Genomic DNA, 17,957 nt, shown 5'->3' on the forward strand with positions numbered 1-17,957 from the left:
ACATGCATCTTTGGTAGGATCTAGAAGAAGCTGATGTTATTAGGTCAGTGCCTCTATTGCTACCTGGAGAAGAACTACGGAGCTCTAGATCTGGGTGTAGAAGTAGGAGTTATAGACTTTGGTGTAGAGGAATTTGGGGAATCCAATGTTCTCCAGATTGAGCCATTAACTCTAGACTAGAACATCTTTTGGGAATTGTAATCTGGAGGAAATTGGGAAAGTTTTAGCACATGTTGTAGAAGAAATGGGTTTTCTGGATTTGGTTTTTAAAAAGTAAAGCCCCTCTAAAGCTGAATAAATTGAAGTAAAAAGCTCTAGAGTTGGTTGTTGGCTTTGAGGATTGTGGGCTAAATGTCCTCAAGTGTTTAAGCTGTCTAGAACTCTAAGATTGAATCTAAAAATAAATAAATCGGGAGCTAAATTGGTTCAATTCTAGAAGAAATTATAAATTCTGAGGTTTGGTTGTAGAAAAAAAAAAAAGCATAGAGCTATACAGACGGCTCAACATCTGGATTAAGAGGTAGGAGGTGCCAGGCCTTATTCTAGGAGCTGCTAGAGCGAGCGTTGAACTCTAGGATTAAGTCTTGAAGACATTGGGGACTTCTGTCTTTTGACCTAGAATATATTGGGAGATCTACAAGAAGCTAGAAGTTCTCAGGTTTTTGTTGAAACCTATAAAACATAAAACATAACAAAATCAAGCTCTAAGATCTGATCTAGGAGGTAAGATTTCAAGTCTTGCTCTGGAAGATCTTGAAATCTAAACCACAACTCTATAATTGGACCAAGAAGATGTTTGGAGATCTAGAATAAGTTGGGGAGGACATTGGTGTTTTTGGTTCTTGAAGAAACAAATGGGATCTAGGCTTGCTTCTGCACATGGCTTTAGAAGAAGCTGCAGTCTCATGCTTAGATTCAGAAGAAGTAAGAAGTTCTACTCATACAAGCTCTAGAGATCTAGGAGACTACACATTTCTGGTTGGACGCAGGGTCGTCTTTGGAGACGTTTACGGTCGAGGCAGTGTTTACCATGCTCAGGGTTTCTGAATAAGCTTCGGATGAACTCGCTTCTGTGGTGTCAGAGAGGCCCTCAACATCCTGAAGAAACATGAGCAGGGTTAGAGGATCAGTCAAGTCAGTCAGTTAAATACATTAATCAAGATAAAGGGGTCCACACAGTTACTGACACGCTCTGTTAAAGAATTATATTACGTAATGTTATAGACATCTTTTAGTTACGTCATCTTATACAACCTGCCATCTTCTTAAACAAATTCAATGGTTCTTATCAACAGTTTTCAATAGTTATCTTTAGTAAAGGATTCACCGAGAATATTGAAGCTAACATCAATAATGTAAATGTAAAGTTTTTCATTTTTACGCTTACGTTTTACGTCATACACACAGGCATGCTACCAACTGATAACAAAACAAATATCCACCAAAACATATAACTGAGATTAATTAACCTTTGTGTCGTCCTCCCGGGTCAAATTGACCCCGTCTGTTTTGACTGTTCCTTCTTTCCCCCCTCTCTCCCTCTCTCTTTCTTCCTTCCCTTTGTCCTTTCTTCCTCCCTCCCTCCTTCTTTCCTTCCCTCTTTCCTTCCTTTCCTTCCTCCCTCCCTCCCTCCTTCCTTCTCTCTTTCTTTCCTCCCCCCAACCTTCCTCCCTTCCTTCTTTCCTCTGTATTTCTTTCCTTCCTTCCTCTTTTCCTTTCTCCCTCCTTCCTTTTTTCCTCCCTTCCTCCTTCCTTCCTTCTTTCCTCTTTTCCTTTCTCCCTCCCTCCCTTCCTTCATTCCTCTTTCCTTTCCTTCCTTCCTCCCTTCTTTCATTTCCTCCCTTCCTCCCTTCTTCTTTCCTTTCCTTCCTTCCTTCCTTCCTTCCTTCCTTCCTTCCTTCTTTCCTTTCCTTCCTTCCTTCCTTCCTCCCTTCTTCCTTTCTTCCTTCCTTCCTTCCTTCCCTCCTTCCTTCCTCCCTCTTTTCCTTCTTCCTTCCTCCCGGGAGGACGACACGAAGGTTAAATAACTCCAGTAATGCCAGTCACAGTGTTTGATAGTGTCTCAGAGTTGAGTTTACCTTTCTGTCTTCTCTAGACTGTCCTTCAGTCTGTCCAGTAGCAGCTTCAGTCTCTTCTGGGACATTAACCACAGTTTCCTGACACCAACAAAAACAAATATTTAAAACACTCAATGCAATCAACAAAAACTGGTAAGCTTTTATGATTGAATTGCAATAATTCATCTTTATGCAGTCACACAACGTGCAAACACTGCTCGATTCTGCCCTCTAGAGGAAGAAAAGTTTCACAAAATGCAGAGACTGAAGAGATGCATTAAGGGATCAGAAATTTGTTTAGTAGAAGCAACAGGCAGCTGATATGGTGAGCATAATGGGGGCGATAATATAATAATAATGATTAACTTTATTTATATAGCATAGTGATTAACATAAAGAGAAAAAAAAGAAAACAGACCGTAAAACAAAGGCAAATAAATTGGAACATCAACATTGGAATAATAAAACACATCAACATTCATAAAAGCTTTCCAATAAAAGAGATAGCAGCAGAGGTGAGGAAGGTGAAGGAACTCAGTACCAGCGTGGAGAGCAGAATGACCCGGGTCAAAGACGGTTTCAGTCATCCAGCTGTTAGAAACTAGATAGTAGGATGAGTCATGTAGTCTCAGGTGTATTACCAGTCTAAGTAAATTAATTAACTCCTATATTATGTTCATGAAATCCAGTTTGGTTAACATTGGGTCACAGGAAACCCCAAGAGGAAAAACCAAAAATCTTTTTAAGGGACAGAGAAAGAAAAATGGATGAAAAAAGCTCTTCTGTCCTTTTTCACCCCATCGGAAAAAAACCAAGACACCCAGGAAAGTATCCCAGAGTATCACCACAAAACACCTCCCCCACCTTCTTCCATTTTCCGCTCCACACTCGCTTTTTTCTTTCTGGCTCCTTTAGTCCGGAGCACGTCTCGATGCTCCTGCTGCTGACATGGAAACACGACGGGATGTGGTGAAAGTACGTCTGGGACACTGAGCTGTGAAGCCTGGTCATTGCTGCTGCTGCTTTAGTGTCATTATTTACTTTTAAACTCGACCACAAAAAACACCCAAAAAAACAACATAGTCTCTCTCCAAAGATTTCAATGACAAAAAAACCCCAATCTGTGCCAAAAAAACTGATCCAACGGTCAAGAAACATGTAAAGTTGTGGGGCAGATTTCTTTTAATGGATTTTTTAAAGGGGACATATTATGCTTTTTCTGATTTTCTGTTGTTTATATTCTGTAATGAGGTTGAACATATGTAGAAATTTTCCCTGCCGGCTTTAATCTGATCTGAACGCTTCGTTTTCTACATTTTTTTCTGCCCTGTGGACAAGATGACATCAGCTTGTCGTTAGCCAATCAGAACAGAGTGTGCTCCTCAGGAGGCGGGCCTTAAAGAGACAGGTGCAAAAACAGCACTTTATGTTAAAACTGCCTTCATAAAGGGCCTGTATTAGATAAATAAGGAGTTTTTTTTAACTGCAAATCATGTAAACATATTCCAGTATTGCCCCCAAACAAAAATATAGATCTATAAATCTGCATATTATGTCCCCTTTAACATTTTTTTTCTTTTTCTCAAAAACTCATGACACTTGTTTACCATGACAGTTACTTTATTTTCTTGTTAACACACCTAATTTAAACTGTGATTTTTATGTTAAATGTCATGGCTGTACCATTATATCAGATGGGAATTTTTCTATATATATATTCTCATAATTCTACATAGTTTCCCTCCTAAAATATATAAAAAAAGTTAAATGGGTTTGCACAAAGCTTTCAGCTCAAAGTGCATATAATGAATTCAGTTACAGAGGTTTACATGTTGGCAAATGTTATATCTCACTGCTAATGAGATGACAGCAATAACTCAAACATTAGCTATTTGTGTTTGTGCATAACACATACCCTCAAAACATTAGGGTGATATTAAGCATGCAGAGGTAAAAAAATTATGTTTGTTAATACACACGAAACAGCATGCATGTGAGTGCTCTGGTTCAAGTTATATGATCTAGTAATGCTACACAGCACACTGCACAACACTGAAAGTGAAGTTCCACCGTTTCATGTTAAGATTCAGTTTTTATTGGCGCTGTTGTAAGTTTCCATGAGCTTCAGTAAGCAGCTTCCTTACCTGAACACTGTCAGGTTTCCATGCCAACCTCTGTTCAGGTGAGCTCTGCCCCACCGTCAGCAGCGTGGCTCCAGATCTCTTCAGTACGTCCTCTTCAACATGGACTATCCTGATCTGTCCCTGCTCTGTGTCTCCCTTCTGAGAGACAGAAAAAAATGCATTAGTCTTTGTTAAATGGATTCAATTCCTACTTTATTTACACATAATTACCACAGGGCTGCACATAATCATGGATTGACTATCAAGGATTTTAAGCCACTTAACTAATGCACTTTTTGACTACTTTGCAGTTATTGCAGAACACTTTGGATAAGACTAATAACATAGAAAGTTAACATTTGTCAAACATTAAAGCTCCAAATTGATGACTTTTTTATATTAAGATGATCAAATATATGATATACTCTCCATTATCTGTCTATATTTATCTGCTGTTCTGTTTTGTTGGCCAATGTTTACTCTTTTATCAGTTTAACCTTTATTTCACCAGGGGGCCTAAACACATCAGATCTCATTATAAAGAGAACAACATAATAGAAAAGACAGTGAAAACAAAGCAAAGACATGCGAGTAACTGCTGGCACTGAACCTGGGAACACAGACTTGCAATTTTAAAATGATTCAATCAGACGGAGAGCTGCAGTTTTTACATTTCTATTAAAGCACCCGAGGCAGCAAACATGAACACAGCCTTCTTTATAAACTCTGTGTGGGTTCTGGGGACTGAAATAACTAAAACATCCCAGGAGCGTAGGATGTATTCAGCATCATACTGAGGTGCTTTTGGCAGGACTAGCAACAGGATATGATTTATGGCGTAAAAATAAGGCTTGGTATTTGTAACCTTTAATAAAATTCATCTTATTTTAATACAAATAGAAGCCAAGTGAAAGTGGACACAGTTATTCCAAATCAAAAGAAAACTACTTCTACTTTAAACTACTTGAATATCAGTAAAAAGGCACACAATGCTCAAATATCTCCATGCAGCCTCCTCTGAAGTCAATTTAAGGACTTTTAAGGCTGAGAGTTTGTTTTCTGGACTGATAAAGCTTTGCCGTGGATCAGAGTCCGAAGCATCTGGATAAACACAGCTGGGATTTACTATGAGAGTAAAGCAGAAAATCGATGTCTGCTGCTTTTAGTCCAACTACCTGACTCGCCAACTAATTGATTGGTTGATTCACAAACTGACCTTATCCAGTTCCTGCAGCACAGCCTGAAGCTGATCCACTACATTAAAGACAGTCAGAGTCTCTTCGGCCTTCTCTGGAAGACAAAGGCCTGGTTTACATATCAGGATCTCAGCTATGGTTCTCCTCATGGACTGGATCCTCTGCTCAACCACCTGCGTACATACAAAGAACGTTCAGAAAAACAGGACATGACGATGAAAGACGATAAAAGAAAACTATTATGTTATATTTTTAGTTGACCGAACTAACCAAACTGGAAGCATTGGTCAGTTCAGAAATGTCTATTTTTGTTTTAAAGCAAACTTTCTACATTTACTACGGAAGAGGATTAGGGCCACTGTGGGGGAAAAAAGTGAGTTCTGAGAAAAAAGTCAGAATTCTGACTTTAAACTCAGAATTCTGAGAATAAAGTCAGAATTCCGAGATTAAAGTCAGAATTCCGAGAAAAAAGTCAGAATTCCGAGACTAAAATCAGAATTCTGATATTAAAGTCAGAATTCCGAGAAAAAAGTCAGAATTCTGAGAAAAAAAGTCAGAATTCTGAGATTAAAGTCAGAATTCTGAGAAAAAGTCAGAATTCCGAGAAAAAAGTCAGAATTCCGAGATTAAAGTCAGAATTCCGAGATTAAAGTCAGAATTCTGAGATTAAAGTCAGAATTTTGACTTTAAACTCAAAATTTTGAGAAAAAAGTCAGAACTCACTTTTTTCTCCCAACAGTGGCCCTAATCCTCTTCCGTAATTTACAATCACTTGATCAGTTTCACATATAATTTTAAGTCTTTTTCCAACACAGACAATCACACCATGAGAGGTTAACAAGAGATTTATCTTTTGTCACATCTCACTTTTAGACTTTCCTCTCTGGGACTCGGCAAAGTCTCTGGAGAAGATAATAAAGTCTTGATCTCTGCAACTTCACTCTCCATCCTCATGACTTCACTCTCAATGGCTTCCACCTCCTAGAAAAACAGAAAATCAATCAATATATTTGGTTATTCACAGAAAAAGATAAATGAGCAGAGGAAGGAGGACAGATGTATATTAGCAGTAAATCATGTTTGATTAAGACTGCAAAGAAAGAATTGGGAAAGAAAACATAAAAAAAGAATAATATTTCAGACTCACATCAGCAGCGTGCTCTAGCTGAGACAGAGGAGCCGTGAAGCTCTCTTGAACGGCGTTCACTTGCTGATCGGCTTCCTCCAGCTGTTCCTGGAGAGCCGTGACATCGCAAACCTGTGACATCTCCCTCAGGATCGAGCTGAAACTCAGCAGGGTGGTTCGGATCTGTGCCGAGTCATCCAACACCATCTGAAACAAAGGACGAGAGGAACGGATGATGTCACAGCAAAGCATGGACAACAGTGGGAGCTTTGTTTTCGGTTTGTGTGTGTGTGTGTGTGTGTGTGTGTGTGTGTGTGTGTGTGTTTGTTGACAGTTGAAAGCTTTAGACAACCGAAAATCTTTGCAAACTGACTACTGTCTATGTGCTTTTTATCCAAAACCTTTCACAATTTTCCTCCCATTCACAGACACACACACACACACACACACACACACACTGATCTGATGGCAGTTGAACATGAGGACAGGAGGTGACGCAAACCGAACCGCCGACCTCGCAATTAGTGGACGACCTGCTCTACTTCCTGAGCCAAAGATGACCCAGTGTTTAATTATAATGAATTCATTAAAGCTTGATTTGACAGAATTAAATGATGCACCTGTTACATTTATAGTGAATTTTTATAATGTTTGGTTTATTCTTAGGTAAGGTAGAGAAAAATGTAAACTCTTGATACTGACACCTGGGTAAGAAAAAAGGCCTTCAGATTGATTGTGTTAATTATATTATTGTTTTATATTATTTATATTATTATATTATTGTTTTATATATTTGTTTTTTAAATGGTAAATAAATGTAAAATACATTGAACTGATCTCAGAGCCTAAATATGGCATTTTTATTATATTATTGTTCTATAGAATATATTTATCTCGGAAATGTATTTCAAACATCTGATCCATAAAGAAGCATTAAAGTCTAAATTATATTATATACAGTATATATTATATTATTGTTTTTTTTAATGGTAAATACATGTTGAATACATTGAAATGATCTCACAGCCTAAATATGGCATTTTTTTATTATATTATTGCCTCATCACCTAAAAATAAATAGAGTTATTAATGTCTGAAATTTATAAGACAATCACATATTTATTGCAAAAATCTGATCCATAAAGAAGCATTTAAGTCTAAAACTGGATATACCTTGTCATTTATCACATTGAAGCACATAATTGCAGCTATAGCATACTATGGTGTAGTAGTTTAGAGAGTGAGAGGACCGACCTGCAGAGCGTGCACGTGGCTGCTCAGACATTTGGCCGTGGTGTAAGTGCAGGGAGCAGCGAGCCACGACTGAGCCTCCACCATCCAACTTTTAGAGCATTTGATCATCTCCTCATGCTCCTGAATCCACGTGTGCATCTGACCAGAGATACAAAACGATATGCAGTATAAGCATAAACCCAAATGTAGAAATCTGACACTGACATGACATAAAAGCTTTACTTGAATCCCTCTATTTAGCATTTATGAGGTTACAACTGTTGAGAAATATATTATAAAACACTTTAAAATGTCCTGATGTATGTTAGGGGTAGAGACTGTTCAACAGCTTGTATTTACAACTCATGACCCTAGAGAGAGATTTAGGAAGCTACAATAAAAAGCATGATAAAGAAGGCTGGTTGGTTCTGAAGTTTCTCGGACCTTGCTGAGGAAAGTGGTCCTCTGCTCCGCCTGTTTGGCCATGTGAGCGTAGAGCTGCTGCACCTCCACCAGTCTCTCTGTGAGCATCAGCGTCTCCTCAGGCATCTCCAAGTCCTGCACGTCCGCGTCCACCGCCGCCAGACTCGAGTGCCACATTTCCAGCTCGTCCCACACACGCTGTAGCAAGGACACGAGAGAGTGTGAGGAGCAAAAAGAAAACCCAAAACAAAACAAACTGATATACAGGTTTATATTTTGAACTTAACCTTCGTGTCGTCCTCCCGGGTCAAATTAACCCGTCTGTTTTGACTGTTCCTTCTTTCCTTCCTTCCTCCCTCCTTCTCTCTTTCTTTCTTTGCTCTCTCTTTCCTCCCTTCCTTCCTTCTTTCCTTCCCTCCTTCCTCCCGTCCTTCTTTCTTCCCTCTCTCCTTCTCTCTTTCTTTCCCCCCCCTACCTTCCTATCTTCCTTCTTTCCTCTGTTCTTCTTTCCTTCCTTCCTCCCTTCCTTTTTACCTTTCTCCCTCCCTCCCTCGTTCCTTCTTTCCTCCCTCCCTTCTACCTTCCATCCTTCCTTCTTTCTTCTGTCCTTCTTTCCTTCCTTCCTCCCTCCCTTCCTCTTTTCCTTTCTCCCTCCCTCCGTCCTTCCTTACTTTCCTTCCTCCCTCCTTCCTTCCTCCTTTCCTTCCTTCTTCCTCCCTTCCATCATTCCTTCCTCCTTTCCTTCCTCCCTCCCTTCCTCCCTTCCTTCCTTCCTTCCTTGACTCGAGGACAACAGGAGGGTTAAAATGACGCTATGAGAGTGCTGAGAGTGAACCAAAACATTGAAAGTTGCAGCCGGACAGCTAAACAATGAGCTGAAACTCAACTATAAAGCTCCATAATGCTCACTGTAGGTTCATCACTGTGAGCCACACAGTCATTTCATACATTGACATCATAAAAATATTGATTATAGCTGCTTTAACACATCACTCAGGAGTAAATTTAAGCTTTTAAACCATCATTTTTCCTTTTTTTTGGGTCCTTTTTTAAGCTTTACTGAAGTCCACAGAGGTCAAAAACAATCAGTGAGTAATTATAAGCTTACAAAATCATTTAAGGTAATAAATCTCAAACATAGACAAACTGCACAGGTAGAAAATGACTCATGATAGTCCGCATTGTCGTCTACTGAATAGGACCTGATGTGCTCTGGTGAAGACAGTGTGTCCTATTGATGTTCCTATCTGCTTGAAAAAACATCAAAACACAACAAAACAAATTCTTCCTCTTAAAGTGGATTTCTAAAAATATCAGAATGGAGTCAAATGCTTTTTCCATGGCTTCTCCAATGACTCAATACCAAAATCACTTCAACTGTATAGAAAGCTGAATATACTTGATTCTCCATTCCTTAAAGAAACAGAGGCTTTGCAGATTGGACAAAGGTTTGAAATACTGTTTAATGCTTTTTAAGACTTTTTAAGCATTATAAGGAAGGCTGAAGCTGCTCTATCCCTCATAAGCTACCTGATATTCATATCTGCTTAATCATCTTTCAGATTTTGCTTGTTGTCATTTTCACGTCACTTCCATAGACTGTATATAAGAAATGGACGTAACATCCGTGACGTCACCCATTGGTTTGTGGTCTGCTGCTCGGAAGCCAATAGTATCGGATCTGAGCAGCGCCATCTTGAAAATTTCCGGTGCATGCTGGGAAAAATAAAAACATGGATTCTACTTATATGGGCATCAGGAAGAGCATGAGGCGCCCTCCTGAACCTGTGAACCAATCAACCTGTCAATCACGACGTAGCCACGCCCTAATGCATACCCTGCTTTATCGTCACATATAAAATCAGGGAGGCCAAAATGTCCCAAATGAACATCATACTGCATTGAAGAAGGCTTTAAACTAGCGATTGAGACCATAAACACATTTTGAAAACGTTTACTGAGGTTAGAAATCAAGTGAGAAGTTGGTGAATTCTCCATTGACTTGTATAGAGACGGAAGTCCTTTTGACACCAAAACGGTCGCCCCCTGGTGGCCTTTTGATAGAATGCAGTTTTAAGTTACTTCCGCGTTGGCCTCATTTCAGAGGACCGGAACTCCCTGCCTGGTCTCTACCAACCTTCTGAGTGAACTTTGCTTCGGCCACATTGGGACTTCTCTGGTTCAGTCTGTTCTGGACTGAGCTCAGACCGGCCTGGATCTCAGACAGCTTAACGTTGAGTCTGTGGACGGGTCCGCTCCTCTGCGCCGCCTCCGCTACCTGATGGACCAATCATGTTCAAACACGTCGACAATCACAGAAAAAGAGAAGAAGAGACAGGTTTTCAGGTTCAAGTGTTAAGCATCACTACCAATATCACATAACTATTGTCCTTTATGTAAATCTAAAAATATTCTGTGTTATAAACAATTTCAGATGTGTCAACTATAAAGACGTCTACATATAATTATCTTGAGCTGTCTGTTGAAATTTAACACATTTCAACACATGGCCACAGTCCTCCTCCTGTTCAAAAATGAATCTAATATGAAGCTTCAGCTGTGCAAACGAGTCAAATCAAGTCTTCTATTTTTAGTTTTTAGTGCCAAAGTTCCTCTTTTTGTTACTATACTTCCACCACAGCTCAACAGGGAAACACTAAGAGGGAATTTGATGCTAAAAAGACTGTAAATGTGTCAGATATCACTTGATATGACTAACTCACACTGATGAAGCTCAATAGAAGCTGATCATCTACTTTTAAATGACTGTGTGGATTTTGTCCTCCATCACTTTACATTGAAAGCACATTTGAAGGAGATGTTTTAATAGACTGTTAATCACTGTTCATGTTGATTTAACCCTCCTGTTGTCCTCGAATCGAGGAAGGAAGGATGGAAGGGAGGAGGGAAGAAGGAAGGAAAGGAGAGAGGAAGGAAGGAGGGAAGGAAGGAGGGAAGGAAGGAAGGAAGGAAAGGAAAGAAGGAAGGGAGGAAGGAAAGGAAGGAAGGAAGGACAGAGGAAAGAAGGCAGGGAGGAAGGTAGGAGGGAGGGACGAAAGGAAAAGAGGAAGGGAGGAAGGAAGGAAAGAAGGACAGTGGAAAGAGGAAGGGAGGAAGGAAGGAAAGAAGGACAGAGGAAAGAAGGAAGGGAGGAAGGTAGGAAGGAGGGAGGAAAGAAAGAGAGAAGGAGGGAAGAAAGGGGGATGGAGGAAGGAAGGGAGGAACAAGAGAGCAAGGAAAGAAAGAGAGAAGGAGGGAGGAAGGAAGGACAGACGGAAGGAAAGAAGGAAGGGAGGAAGGACAGAAGGAAGGAAGAAAGAGAGAAGTAGGGAGGGAGGAAAGAAGGAAGGGAGGAAGGACAGAAGGAAGGAAGAAAGAGAGAAGTAGGGAGGGAGGAAAGAAGGAACAGTCAAAACAGACGGGGTCAATTTGACCCGGGAGGACGACAGGAAGGTTAAGACACACTTTTAAAAATTGTGAACTCGCCCTTTAACCTTAAACTAATCATGTTAAAACTAATCAACACTGTGTACCTTCACTTCTACTTGCTGCAGCGCCTGTTTGACTTCCTGTATTTGTCCCTCCATCTCGACCGGGACCAGCGTGTACATGTCAGAGTATTTCATCCTCAGGTTCTCCATGATGCCCTGCAGCAAAGCCTTCTGGTTGCACAGCTGACTATGGAGCTCCTGAAACCACAGAGAGAAGAACTGTGTGAATAAAAAGGATGCAGAAAAAGTCCAGTCTGACTTTAAGGCTTTAAGTTCTGCAGCAAGCATTGAAAATTCCTTGCAAATCACTAAATGTCATTTTTTAGGTAATTTCTCAACATTAAATTAAATTTGCTTCTCTTAACCCTCCTGTTGTCCTCGAGTCAAGGAAGGAAGGGAGGAAGAAGGAAGGGAGGATGGAAGGGAGTAAGAAGGAAGGAAAGGAGGAAGGAAGGGAGGAAGAAGGAAGGAAAGGAGGGAGGAAGGGAGGAAGAAGGAAGGAAAGGAGGGAGGAAATAAGGAAAGGAAGGGAAGAAGGAAGAAGGAAGCAAAGGAGGAAGGAAGGAGGGAAGGAAGGAGGAAAGGAGGGAAGGGAGGGAGGGAGGAAGGATGGAAGGGAGTAAGAAGGAAGGAAAGGAGGAAGGAAGGGAGGAAAGGAGGGAGGAAATAAGGAAAGGAAGGGAGGAAGGAAGGAAGAAAGAAGGAAAGGAGGGAGGAAGGACGGAGGGAAGGAAGGAGGGAAGGGAGGGAGGAAGGAAGGATGGAAGGGAGTAAGAAGGAAGGAAAGGAGGAAGGAAGGGAGGAAGAAGGAAGGAAAGGAGGGAGGAAGGAAGGAAGAAGGAAGGACAGAAGGAAGGAAGAAAGGGGGATGGAGGAAGGAAAGAAGGAAAGAAGGAAAGAGAGAGGAAAGAAAGAAAGAGAGAAGGAGGGAGGGAGGGAGGACAGACGGAAGGAAAAAAGGAAGGAAGGAAAGAAGGAACTGTCAAAACAGACGGGGTCAATTTGACCCGGGAGGACGACACAAAGGTTAAAGAAACTCTTGTCACAACTAAAAAATACTATTATATTATATAATATTATTTCCTTTGATACCAGCAACATAGATCTATCTTCTCTACGTCTCTCACTGAACTCGCCGCCTGTAAGCTCTCAGTGTTTTGTTCAGCGGTCGGCTCGCTCTCTCTCTCTCCTTCGCTCCTCTCATCAAACACAGCCTACCTCTTCAAGTCCTTTTATTCCCACAATAGTTAGAGTGAACTTTTTCACCTCAACAAGATTCTACTTTACAAACACAAAACTGTTTAAAGAAGAAAATGAGTAAAGAAAAGTTTTTTAAAAAGTGAGATAAGACAGAGAGAGGCTACCTGAGTCTGAAAACGTCCGATGCTCCGTTACAGAGGGAGGTGCATGTTGTTATCACTATGAGGAGCGAAGTGTGTGTGAGTGTGTGTGTGTGTGTGTGTGTGAGATACAAAGGAGGAGAGGAAGCGAGGGGACGAGCGGTTTCTTTTAGAGAGAGAGGGACATGAGTGTGTTTATTATATGTCTATATTAGTGAGGACCAATTTGCATTTTAGACGTTGCTATTGACGAGAAAAGAGGATGTTTTAGATAAGTCTAGATTTTTGGAAAGTGAAGACATTTTAGTTTTGGAGGGTGTGAGGACATTTGTGTTTGCATGAAGAATTTTTTTAGGAAGAAAAGGAGAGTTTTGGAAAGTTAGGATGTTTTAGGAAGTAAGGACATTTAAAAGGAACGTTTGTACGTTTGTAAAGAGAGGACATTATAAGGAAGTGTGCACAGTTTTGAAAAGTAATTTTAGCGAGAAAAGGACAAAAATGAGGAATATTTATAGAAACTGAGGACATTTTTAGGAAAGTGGAGGACATTAAATCTGGTGCTTAACCCTCAAGAGCTGTTTGAATGTTAAGACTTAGTTTTAGGTTTCAGAGGGTAGGGAATGCATCATGTCAATAAGTGTCCTCACAGATATACAAAGTAGTACAATGGTGTGTGTGTGTGTGTGTGTGTATGTGTGTGTGTGTGTGTGTGTGTCTTTGCAGTGACTTTGCCACAGAGGCCACCTGGAAGATCCACTTACAACTGGAAACAAAAGGTGTCTGGTACAAGAGGAGGGTTCGGGATGATGGGGTGGAGATGGGTGGAGATGGGGGGAGATGAGGGGGGTTGTTCAGGTCTTTCAGCTACACAAGGAAAATGTGTGTGTGTGTGTGTGTGTGTGTGTGTGTGTGATAGAGAGAGAAAAGAGAAAGCTGGAGTGGATGGGGAGATGTTGGCCTCTGCTCAGGTTTCAGGACAAAGGGCAGAGTGATTCTCTGGGTTAGTGGGTTGATTGAAGTGAACACCAACCAGCTTCTGGGACTGAAGCCAGGTCGACGGTTAGATTCAGACGTTTCATAGTTTCTCTCTATCTCAACATTCATTCAGAACTTTTAAAAAGCTTTTATCAGCAGATCTGAGAAGATTATTCCACTTTTGAAATCAGATTTTCAGCCTTTTTTAATATTCATAATGTGGTAAATTCCTGGGTTTCATAATTCAATTTCATAACGTTATTTTCAGTGTGTAGTTGATGAAATCTCAAATGACAATTGAATTTATAAATGCCGAGTACAAACGTTTCATTGTGTTTTCAGTTCAGACATTACAACTGTCCGCTGTCATTTTGAGCCAATCCAGATCCAGCATCCAATTTACACCACAAGTGTGATGTAGAAACACGAAGCCTGCAGTGCTCAAACACTGAGAATGGACTTTATAGTGAAATACGAGACAAGTTGTGTCCAGCAGTTCAAGTTTTAAACACATTTACATATTTATAGAATTTGGATTTTTAAACAAGGGAGGAAAAGCTGTCATTTTAAAGATTTTTAACAACGGGTTTGTGGAAAAAAATTTAGACTTGTCAGCAGTTGCAGATATCCTGAGCTTATTAAAGACAGAATCGTCCCACCTGTAGCTCCTCTGTGCTGCTCCTCTGCTCCATCTCTGACAGAAGACCGTCTGCAGCCTCCAACCAAACCTGGATGCCGTTCAGCTCGTCCCGAACCTTTTCCCTCTGCTCCATCTCCAGCTTGGCCACCTCCAAACCCTCCGTGCTCCTCTGCTTCAGACTTTGGAAAAAACACAAACACATGCATGCAGCAATTTAAAATATACACTACATCCTTTATTTCAGTTCGGAGAGAATCGTCTGTTACATAGAAGTTAACCTTTTACATTTTTATATATTGTAAACTGCAATTTATAGTTATATTTAATTGCATTTTGTATATTTTTCAGTCTCTCCAACAGATAATCTTTACTTTGAACTGCAGGTTTTAACAGCGTCTCACCTGTTGTACCTGCCCTGCATGGCCTGTAGCTGCTGACAGAAGGGAGTGGGCGGAGCTTCCTCCAGGTGGGCGGGGACACCCAGCAGCCTGGCGATGCGCAGCTCCAGTGCAGACAGAGCGCATTGTTCACAGTCCAGTCTGTCCTGATACTGTTCCCAGGACAGCAGCAGGTCATTAACTTCCTCAATGGAGGCTTTCAGCCCCGAGTTATCAGGAAACTCGTCCTCCACCTGCCGCAGGACAGCAGAGGCCTTCTCCACCTGAGAGGAAGGAACCGCAAAATATTCATTAAACCAGCTGCTCAGATATTTATTCGTTAAGAAACCTTTAACCCTCCTGTTGTCCTCAGGTCAAGGAAGGACAGGAAGAAGGGAGGAAGGAAGGAAGGAAGGAAGGAAGGAAGGAAGGAAGGGAGTAAGGAGGGAGGGAGGGAGTAAGGAAGGAAAGGTTAAGGAGAGAGGAAAGGAGGAAGGAAGGAAGGAGTAAGGAGGGAGGGAAGGAAGGAAGGAAAGGAGTAAGGAGGGAGGGAGGGAGGAAAAGAATAAGGAAGTAAGGAAGGAAGGATGGAAGGAAGTGAGGAAAGAAGTATGGAAGGAGGATAGAGCAAAGAAAGAGGGAAAGAGGGGAAGAATGAAGTAAAAAATTAAAAAAAGAGGGAGGAAGGAAGGAAGGAAAGAAGGAACAGTCAAAAGAGATGGGGTCAATTTGACCCGGGAGGACGACAGGAGGGTTAAATACTTACACTGTTGGAAATATCGCTCCATTCTGCAATCCTCTGTGTGCTGCAGGTCTTCAGCTCCTGGATGCAGCGACACAGTCTCGATACTTGTTTGCACGCTGCAGTCATGGCGATCTCCCTGCTACCACGACAACTCTGCTGCGGACACCACTCCATCAGCTCGTCCAGACGCCTCTGCAAGGACTCCACCTCCTCACACAGAGCCTGTATCAGAGAGCCAAGAGGGTCACATGAGGGTTAGGGTTAAAGGTTAAGGGTGATAAATACAGGTCAGTCCTGTAGAGAGGGAGTCTGATACGCACTCTGAGCTTGGCGTGTTGGTCGGTGCAGTCATCGAGACAGGTGATCTTCTGAGAGATTAACTGTAAGAGGCTCTGCTCTGCACTCTTCACACTCTGGATGATTTTTTCTTTGCATTTACTGTATTTAATGTGATGTTCTGCACACCTGAAAAAGACAATAAATGTGATATCTTAATGCACAAAAAGAAAACAACTACAACAAATCCCTAATACTTTAATGCAGGGGTGTCAAACATGCGGCCCGCGGGCCAGAACCGGCCCACCGAGGGTTGCAATCCGGCCCACTTTCCCTCTTGTGTTATTTTCCTTCCTTCCATCTGCCCTTCCTACCTTCCTTTTTTCCTTTCTTCGTTCCTTCCTTCCTTCTATCTGTCCTTCCTCCCTTTCTTCCTTTTGTTCTTCCTTCCTCCCTTCCTTTCTTCCTTCTGTTCTTCCTTCCTCCCTTCCTTCTGTCCTTCCTTCCTACCTTCCTTTTTTCCTTTCTTCGTTCCTTCCTTCCTTCCATCTGTCCTTCCTCCCTTTCTTCCTTCTGTTCTTCCTTCTTCCCTTCCTTTCTTCTTCCCTTTCTTCCTTCTGCCCTTCCTTCCATCTCTCCTTCCTTCCTACCTTCCTTTTTTCCTTTCTTCGTTCCTTCCTTTCTTTGGATCTGTCCTTCCTTCCATCTGTCCTTCCTTTTTTCCTTTCTTCCTTCTGTCCTTCCTTTCATCTGTCCTTCCTTCCTACCTTCCCCTTTTCCTTTATTCCTTCCTCCCTTTCTTCCTTCTGTCCTTCCTTTCATCTGTCCTTCCTCCCTACCTTCCTTTTTTCCTTTTTTCGTTCCTTCCCTTTTTCTGTCTGTCTTTCCTTCCTTCCCTCCATCTTTTTAATGATCCGGCCCACATGAGATCAAATAGGTCTGTATGTGGCCCTTGAATGAAAATAAGTTTGACCCCCCTGCTTTAATGTGAAGTTGAGGAATCAAGACTCTTCTGTGAGCTTAATACCTGATGAAAGACTCCAGTTGCATTTCACCCTTTGCCTTGAGCGTGGACATCCTCACCAGCAGCTGGCTCACAACATGTTTTTGGAGCATCTCTACATCTTCAGGGCAAAAGTAAGGATGCTGTGGGGCATTGCTCTGAAGCTGCTCCAAATGAGGTTGGAAGTGCTGGTCCAGTAAAGCCAAGATCTGCTGGATCTCCTCCAGCCGTTCAGAGCAGAGTCCGACTGAGCCCTGTGGCGGCAGCAGGAAGAGCTCGGTGTCCCTCAGGAACTGGACTGCTTGTTTAACAGCACAGGTGTAGCTCCTCAAAGACTCCCTGGCCTGGGAGATGTTCTCCTAAAATGTCATTAAGAGCTATTGTTAACTTGTTGTCATGTCAGCGCTGAAGTAATTACATCATCTTCCTTTGGAAACCAGGAAGTATTTTATATCCAAAGTGCAATTCATATTTTAAACACTTCCAAGAGATCAATACGCACACATTTTTCATTTGCACTTTATGTCCTTTTAATGATTTTAAAGCAAATCATTATTTTATGCTGCAACCTTATATTTAATGCTCTATTCTAGTATTTTATTTCTCTCTCTTTCTATTTTTCTGTACTTCGTTTTTATTTTATTTTTTTGTTTTTTGAGTTGCCATTGTGTATGAAATGCGTTATATAAATAAAGCTGCCTTGCCTTGCCTTGCACACAGGAACTGCTATGCAGAGTTTATGGATTCTATGGATCTTATGCTATGTCCATCTACTGTATGTCTGTTATTGGTGAGCCAAAGACAATTTTCCACCATGATGGAGAATAAAGTTCTATTTTATTTTATTCTATTCATTTTACATATACAATAAGTGTGGCAGGTTAAAGATTTGAGAGTCTGGGTAATGGCTTACTATAGTCATTACTGAGTAAAAAAAAGTATATTAAAGTAT

General features: G+C 41.2%; 1 long non-coding RNA gene across 1 annotated transcript; it reads right to left on the reverse strand.

The window, feature by feature from the left end:
• Window positions 1–7,876: 7,876 nt before the first annotated feature.
• LOC134001037 (uncharacterized) lies at window positions 7,877–10,311 on the reverse strand. The gene is made up of 3 exons (XR_009927459.1): window positions 10,296–10,311; window positions 8,180–8,356; window positions 7,877–7,894 (listed from the first exon to the last, which is right to left on the reverse strand). It is a non-coding gene; the product is annotated as an uncharacterized LOC134001037 (long non-coding RNA).
• Between the last annotated feature and the right edge of the window lie 7,646 nt (window positions 10,312–17,957).

Source organism: Scomber scombrus, chromosome 19 (genome assembly GCF_963691925.1).
Source record: "Scomber scombrus chromosome 19, fScoSco1.1, whole genome shotgun sequence".
NCBI classification, from domain to species: Eukaryota; Metazoa; Chordata; class Actinopteri; order Scombriformes; family Scombridae; genus Scomber; species Scomber scombrus.